Below are 7,789 nucleotides of genomic sequence, written 5' to 3' on the forward strand. Positions count from 1 at the left end.
TTATATGGCGGTTGGCAACCAACTTTAAGGTGCATTACCACCACCAACTGGACTGGAGTGTGGACCTCAGTTCATCTTTTAATCTCCCACGTGGGTATATGCTCCTAAAAACCAATGAGGAGATGGGAGAGGCAGGACTTGCAGGGCGTGACACGTCAAAAATAGAACCAGTTCTATTTTAGCGTCAGATAACGCAGATGCTCGTTGACGCTCGCAAGCAGTATGGATGAAATGATTGAGTGACATTGTAAATTCATTTTGCAATGCTGGCGCGCGTAACACGATCAGCTTGATCAATGTGTTAGATGACCTACCCTAACATTGCTAAATCATTCTGCCGTGTTTTCATGTGTTCTGTTGTTCTGTTGTTCAAGCAGGAATCTAGATTCAAAACTAAAACTATATAAGGAAAATGACTTGTCAATTCCATAGTTACACAAAACAGGTACTACTATTGTTGTCTGTGGAGTGGATTGGCAACCTGATACTGTTGCATTTTGGGACATGTGATGTAATTTCGTTACACGTTAATCTCAGTAGCTAAACAAGGGTCTGTTTGTTAGGTCGGGTGTCAACACTACCTGCAACCCAAACTGCACCCTGTTCCCTATATAGCGGACTACTTTTGACCAAAGCCCATAGACTCTGGTCAAAAGGTAGTGCAATACGGTGCCATTTGGGATGGAGTCAGTGACCTTTCTTCAATCTCATGGGCCACCACTCCCGTTGGTTGCTTTAGTGAGGTCATATTGTCTGGCTTGTCATAATTGGCTCTTGTTGAGGAGAGGTTGACCATCTTTAGCGACACCGTGGCGGTGGGCGGTCATTTTGCTAGGTGGTCTTGAGAGACTCCAGACCCAAACTAGACGTTTAGACAACCTCTGACCTTTAAGCTGGAGAAAGAAGACGTTTCTGCCGGACAGAAGCCTTTGTAATGATTTAAGTCGCCTGGAATTCCCTCCATTCACAAGTCTAATGTTATTATAATCATGTCTGTCCTAATAGAACCGCCACAGGAGTGACAACCAGGTGAACAACCGGAAGGTCACAGTGCTCATCGATGGAGAGTAAGTTCATGAGATCTACTATTGGTTTCTAACAGTACATAATGAACACAACTCATTACGGCACGCTGGTTGTGTGTGTGTGTGGTCACAGATGTTTGCCGCTTCCTGCTCCCCGTCCCCACCCTGCTCTCTCCACCGTCCTCCACCCAAATCCATTTCCACAGCAAATGTGTGAGTGCCTCAGGCAGGGACAGTTGGGCAACATGCCTTCTATTCAGGAGGGCAACAGGAAGCAGTTGCAGGCAACAGGAAGTGCTTGTTTTCACCCTGTTGATCTTTCTCCTGACTTACAGACAGTCACAGACAGGAGATGTACACAGATTTGACCCTTCCGTACATTTTCTTCCTGATCCTAAAAAAAATAGAGGGATGGACGGCTACTGTCTTTAAAAACATGAAACTTGAAATACTCTTCTTTCCTACCCCTCTTTCTCTCTCTCTCTCTCTCCCTCCCCCCACCCCACCCACTCTCTCGCTCTCTCTCTCTCTCTCTCTCTCTCTCTCTCTCTCTCTCTCTCTCTCTCTCCCTCCCTCTAGACTACGGAGTGAAAAATGGATGGATGTTCATGTGGGTGACATCATCAAACTTGGAAATAACCAGTTTGTTACGGTGAGAACAGGACACTGAACCAGCCTTACTGTGTGTTCATTACAACATACCGTTTCAGGCCTTAAACATCCAGTACCTCGTTTGTTAGTATATTTCATATGCTATGATTCTGGCATAAGAGACCATCGTGATAGACTGGGTGTGAAACAGGTACCTATATTCAGTGTCTTTAATGTGAATCTCTCCCTCTGTGATTTCAAGGCAGACCTGCTGCTGCTCTCTAGTAGTGAACCTCTCAACATTGTCTACATAGAGACTGCTGCACTGGACGGGTCAGTGTGTGTGTGTGTCTGTGTCTGTGTCTGTGTCTGTGTCTGTGTCTGTGTGTGTGTCTGTGTCTGTGTCTGTGTGTGTGTCGTCTGTGTGTGTGTGTGTGTGTGTGTGTGTGTGTGTGTGTGTGTGTGTGTGTGTGTGTGTGTGTGTGTGTGTGTGTGTGTGTGTGTGTGTCTGTGTCTGTGTGTCTGTGTCTGTGTGTCGGTTTGTTTGTTCATCTACTGTACAAAGCCTGTGTCTATTTCATACTCATTCCTCTCCTGCTCCTATCGTCCTCCTCCTCGTCCTCGTCCTCCTCTTCTCTTCTTCTCCTCCTCCTCTCCTCTTCCTATCTTCCTCCTCCTCCTCCTCCTCCTCCTCCTATCATCCTCTCCTCCTCCTCTCCTCCTTCTTCTCCTCCTCCTCTTCCTCTCCACCTCCTCGTCTCCTCCTCCTCCTCTTCCTATCTTCCTCCTCCTCCTCCTCCTATCATCCTCACCTCCTCGTCTCCTCCTCTTCTTATCTTCCTCTCCACCTCCTCGTCTCCTCCTCCTCCTCTTCCCATCTTCCTCTCCACCTCCTCGTCTCCTCCTCCTCCTCTTCCCATCTTCCTCTCCTCCTCCTCTCATCCTCCTCCTCTCCTCTTCCCATCTTCCTCTCCTCCTCCTCCTCCTCTCATCCTCCTCCTCTCCTCTTCCCATCTTCCTCCCTCCTCCTCCTCTCATCCTCCTCCTCTCCTCTTCCCATCTTCCTCTCCTCCTCCTCCTCTCATCCTCCTCCTCTCCTCTTCCCATCTTCCTCTCCTCCTCCTCTCATCCTCCTCCTCTCCTCTTCCCATCTTCCTCTCCTCCTCCTCTCATCCTCCTCCTCTCCTCTTCCCATCTTCCTCTCCTCCTCCTCCTCTCATCCTCCTCCTCTCCTCTTCACATCTTCCTCTCCTCCTCCTCCTCTCATCCTCCTCCTCTCCTATTCCCATCTTCCTCTCCTCCTCCTCTCATCCTCCTCCTCTCCTCTTCCCATCTTCCTCTCCTCCTCCTCATCATCCTCATCCTCCTATCATCCTCTCCTCCTCCTCTCCTCCTTCTTCTCCTATCATCCTCTCCTCCTCCTCTCCTCCTTCTTCTCCTATCATCCTCTCCTCCTCGTCTCCTCCTCTCCTCCTCCTCTCCTCCTCCTCATCATCCTCATCCTCCTATAATCCTCTCCTCCTCTTTTCCTCCTCCTCTCATCCTCCTCCTCTCCTCTTCCTCTCCTCTTCCTCTCCTCCTCCTCGTCTCCTCCTCTCCTCCTCCTCCTCCTCCTCATCCTCATCCTCCTATAATCCTCTCCTCCTCTTTTCCTCCTCCTCTCATCCTCCTCCTCTCCTCTTCCTCTCCTCCTCCTCGTCTCCTCCTCTCCTCCTAGTCCACTCCTACAGCAAGTTAAATTAGGAGGCTACAGATTGCACAGAACAAAGCAGCAAGGATTGTTTTAAGGTGGAAATATGGTTCTTCTATTGTAGTCATGCACGATGCTCTTGCTTGGTCATCAATCAACAAGATAATTGAAGAAGAAAACAAACATGCTTATTGGATTTCATAATATACACCATTTAAAACGGCCAAACTCTATTCACAAACAGTATTCAGTTGGTAAGAGACAGACATTCAGTAAATCCTAGGAATACATTGTTATCCTGACAGAAAAGAGAAATAGGTTAAGTAACATTTTGATTCAGAGCAATAAAGAAATTAAATTATTCACCTGAGCGAACCAGAAACCTTTCAATATTCAAACAGTACTTTAGAACCGTTTACACAATAATAAATTGGAAAGTTGTGTTGGACTAATTGTAGGAATAAATCTATAATTTCAGACTGTCAGAGTATTTATCTGGTCAATATGTCAGTCTATTATGTCTGTTTGTAACAGTGTGTTATATGTGAAAATGTGATCAAAACTATATATTGTAGATGAGTCCAAATGAGGACAAAAAGAGATCGTAATACAATCAAATCTCCTCCTCCTCCTCTCAGTGAGACTAATTTGAAAGTGAAGCAAGCTGTGACGGTCACAGGAGACATGGGGGACAACATTCATAACCTGGCTTTGTTCAGCGGTGAGTCTCCCACAGGGAGGTGGTTGGCCACTACGTAATTAAAAAAAAATACAGATCATTTCCAGTTGGAAATATATATCGTTATGAACAACTAACCCACACATTGACTAGGTACTGGTACCCCCTGTATATAGCCTCCACACTGACGAGGTACCGGTACCCCCTGTATATAGCCTCCACACTGACTCTGTACCGGTACCCCCTGTATATAGCCTCCACACTGACTCTGTACCGGTACCCCCTCTATATAGCCTCCACACTGACTCGGTATCGGTACCCCCTGTATATAGCCTCCACACTGACTCTGTACCGGTACCCCCTGTATATAGCCTCCACATTGACTCTGTACTGGTACCCCCTGTATATAGCCTCCACATTGACACTGTACTGGTACCCCCTGTATATAGTCTCCACATTGACTCTGTACCGGTAACCCCTGTATATAGTCTCCACATTGACTCTGTACCGGTACCCCCTGTATATAGCCTACACATTGACTCTGTACCGGTACCCCCTGTATATAGCCTCCACACTGACTCTGTACCGGTACCCCCTGTATATAGCCTCCTCACTGACTCTGTACCGGTACCCCCTGTATATAGCCTCCACACTGACTCGGTATCGGTACCCCTGTATATAGCCTCCACACTGACTCTGTACCGGTACCCCTGTATATAGCCTCCACATTGACACTGTACTGGTACCCCCTGTATATAGTCTCCACATTGACTCTGTACCGGTAACCCCTGTATATAGCCTCCACACTGACTCTGTACCGGTACCCCCTGTATATAGCCTCCACATTGACACTGTACTGGTACCCCCTGTATATAGTCTCCACATTGACTCTGTACCGGTAACCCCTGTATATAGCCTCCACATTGACTCTGTACCGGTACCCCCTCTATATAGCCTCCACACTGACTCGGTATCGGTACCCCCTGTATATAGCCTCCACACTGACTCTGTACCGGTACCCCTGTATATAGCCTCCACATTGACTCTGTACTGGTACCCCTGTATATAGCCTCCACACTGACTCTGTACCGGTACCCCCTGTATATAGCCTCCACACTGACTCTGTACCGGTACCCCCTGTATATAGCCTCCACACTGACTCTGTACCGGTACCCCCTGTATATAGCCTCCACATTGACTCTGTACCGGTACCCCCTGTATATAGCCTCCACATTGACTCTGTACCGGTACCCCCTGTATATAGCCTCCACATTGACACTGTACCGGTACCCCCTGTATATAGTCTCCACATTGACTCTGTACCGGTAACCCCTGTATATAGTCTCCACATTGACTCTGTACCGGTACCCCCTGTATATAGCCTACACATTGACTCTGTACCGGTACCCCCTGTATATAGCCTCCACACTGACTCTGTACCGGTACCCCCTGTATATAGCCTCCACACTGACTCTGTACCGGTACCCCCTGTATATAGCCTCCACACTGACTCGGTATCGGTACCCCCTGTATATAGCCTCCACACTGACTCTGTACCGGTACCCCCTGTATATAGCCTCCACATTGACTCTGTACTGGTACCGCCTGTATATAGCCTCCACACTGACTCTGTACCGGTACCCCCTGTATATAGCCTCCACACTGACTCTGTACCGGTACCCCCTGTATATAGCCTCCACACTGACTCTGTACCGGTACCCCCTGTATATAGCCTCCACATTGACTCTGTACTGGTACCCCCTGTATATAGCCTCCACACTGACTCTGTACCGGTACCCCCTGTATATAGCCTCCACACTGACTCTGTACCGGTACCCCCTGTATATCGCCTTGTTATTGTTATTCTCAACTCTTTTTGAACTTCACTGTTGGGTAAGGGCTTGTAAGTAAACTAATACACTTGTTGTATTCGGTGCATGTGAGAAATAAAGTTTGATTTGAACCAGCTTGTAGATTCAGGATGTTTAATCCTTATGATGACACCCTCTCCTCTCCTCCCTGACACACCTTGTGTCTCCTCCCTACTCTCTGAAGGCGAGGTGAGCTGTGAGCCCCCCAACAGCCGACTAGAACGTTTCACAGGAACTCTGACTAACGCCGGTCAGAAATACTCTCTGGACAATGACAAGATCCTGCTGAGGGGCTGCACCCTCAGGAACACAGAGTGGTGTTTTGGACTGGTGCTGTTCGCAGGTGAGAGGGTAGAGGTCAGGACTGGTGCTGTTCGCAGGTGAGAGGGTAGAGGTCAGGACTGATGCTGTTCGCAGGTGAGAGGGTAGAGGTCAGGACTGGTGCTGTTCGGAGGTGAGAGGGTAAAGGTCAGGACTGGTGCTGTTCAGAGGTGAGAGGATAAAGGTCAGGACAGGTGCTGTTTGGAGGTGAGAGGGTAGAGGCCAGGACTGATGCTGTTTGCAGGTGAGAGGGTAGAGGTCAGGACTGGTGCTGTTCAGAGGTGAGAGGGTAAAGGTCAGGACAGGTGCAGTTCGGAGGTGAAAGGGTAAAGGTCAGGACAGGTGCTGTTCGGAGGTGAGAGGGTAAAGGTCAGGACTGGTGCCCTTCAGAGATGAGAGGGTAAAGGTCAGGACTGGTGCCCTTCAGAGGTGAGAGGGTAAAGGTCAGGACTGGTGCGCTTCAGAGGTGAGAGGGTAAAGGTCAGGACTGGTGTTGTTCGGAGGTGAGAGGGTAGAGGTCAGGACTGATGCTGTTCGCAGGTGAGAGGGTAGAGGTCAGGACTGGTGTAGTTCGGAGGTGAGAGGGTAGAGGTCAGGACTGGTATTGTTCGCAGGTGAGAGGGTAGAGGTCAGGACTGGTATTGTTCGCAGGTGAGAGGGTAGAGGTCAGGACTGGTGCCATTCAGAGGTGAGAGGGTAAAGGTCAGGACTGGTATTGTTTGGAGGTGAGAAGGTAAAGGTCAAGACTGGTTCTGTTCGGAGGTGAGAGGGTAAAGGTCAGACTTGTATTGTTTGCAGGTGAGAGGGTAGAGGTCAGGACTGGTATTGTTTGCAGGTGAGAGGGTAGAGGTCAGGACTGGTATTGTTTGCAGGTGAGAGGTTAAAGGTCAGGACTGGTGCTGTTCAGAGGTGAGAGGGTAGAGGTCAGGACTGGTGTTGTTCGCAGGTGAGAGGGTAGAGGTCAGGACTGGTATTGTTTGCAGGTGAGAGGTTAAAGGTCAGGACTGGTGCTGTTCAGAGGTGAGAGGGTAGAGGTCAGGTCTGGTGCTGTTCGGCGGTGAGAGGGTAGAGGTCAGGTCTGGTGCTGTTCGGCGGTGAGAGGGTAGAGGTCAGGTCTGGTGCTGTTCGGCGGTGAGAGGGTAGAGGTCAGGTCTGGTGCTGTTCGGCGGTGAGAGGGTAGAGGTCAGGACTGGTGCTGTTCGGCGGTAAGCGGTCAAACGTTAGATGTCAGGATGGTGCTGGTTCACAGGTCAGTTAGACTCAGCACGCCCTCTGCTGGCCAGTATAGATAATAAACCTCAACTGCGAATACCTAATTTAAATAAATAAATATAAATATTTATTCCGTTATGATCTTCATGACTAGAAACTCTTCAAAAGGAAAGGAAATTAGGAAATGGAAATTATCTCTAAATTGTCACATGTAGCCCCTTAAATACAAACCCTGTGATCCTTTTGTGCTCCAGGTCCAGAGACTAAGCTGATGCAGAACTGTGGGAAGACCACTTTCAAGAGGACCAGCATCGACCGCCTGATGAACGTGCTCGTCCTCTGTGTGAGTCTAGCAGTAACATGTCCTGTACTTACAGCTCCATGTACTCACTCACATGTA

General features: G+C 48.8%; 1 pseudogene; it reads left to right on the forward strand.

The window, feature by feature from the left end:
* The window catches only part of LOC135506452 (probable phospholipid-transporting ATPase IM), a 123,833-nt pseudogene that overhangs the window by 37,086 nt on the left and 78,958 nt on the right, over nt 1–7,789 (forward strand).

Source organism: Oncorhynchus masou, chromosome 1 (assembly GCF_036934945.1).
Source record: "Oncorhynchus masou masou isolate Uvic2021 chromosome 1, UVic_Omas_1.1, whole genome shotgun sequence".
Classification (NCBI taxonomy): domain Eukaryota; kingdom Metazoa; phylum Chordata; class Actinopteri; order Salmoniformes; family Salmonidae; genus Oncorhynchus; species Oncorhynchus masou.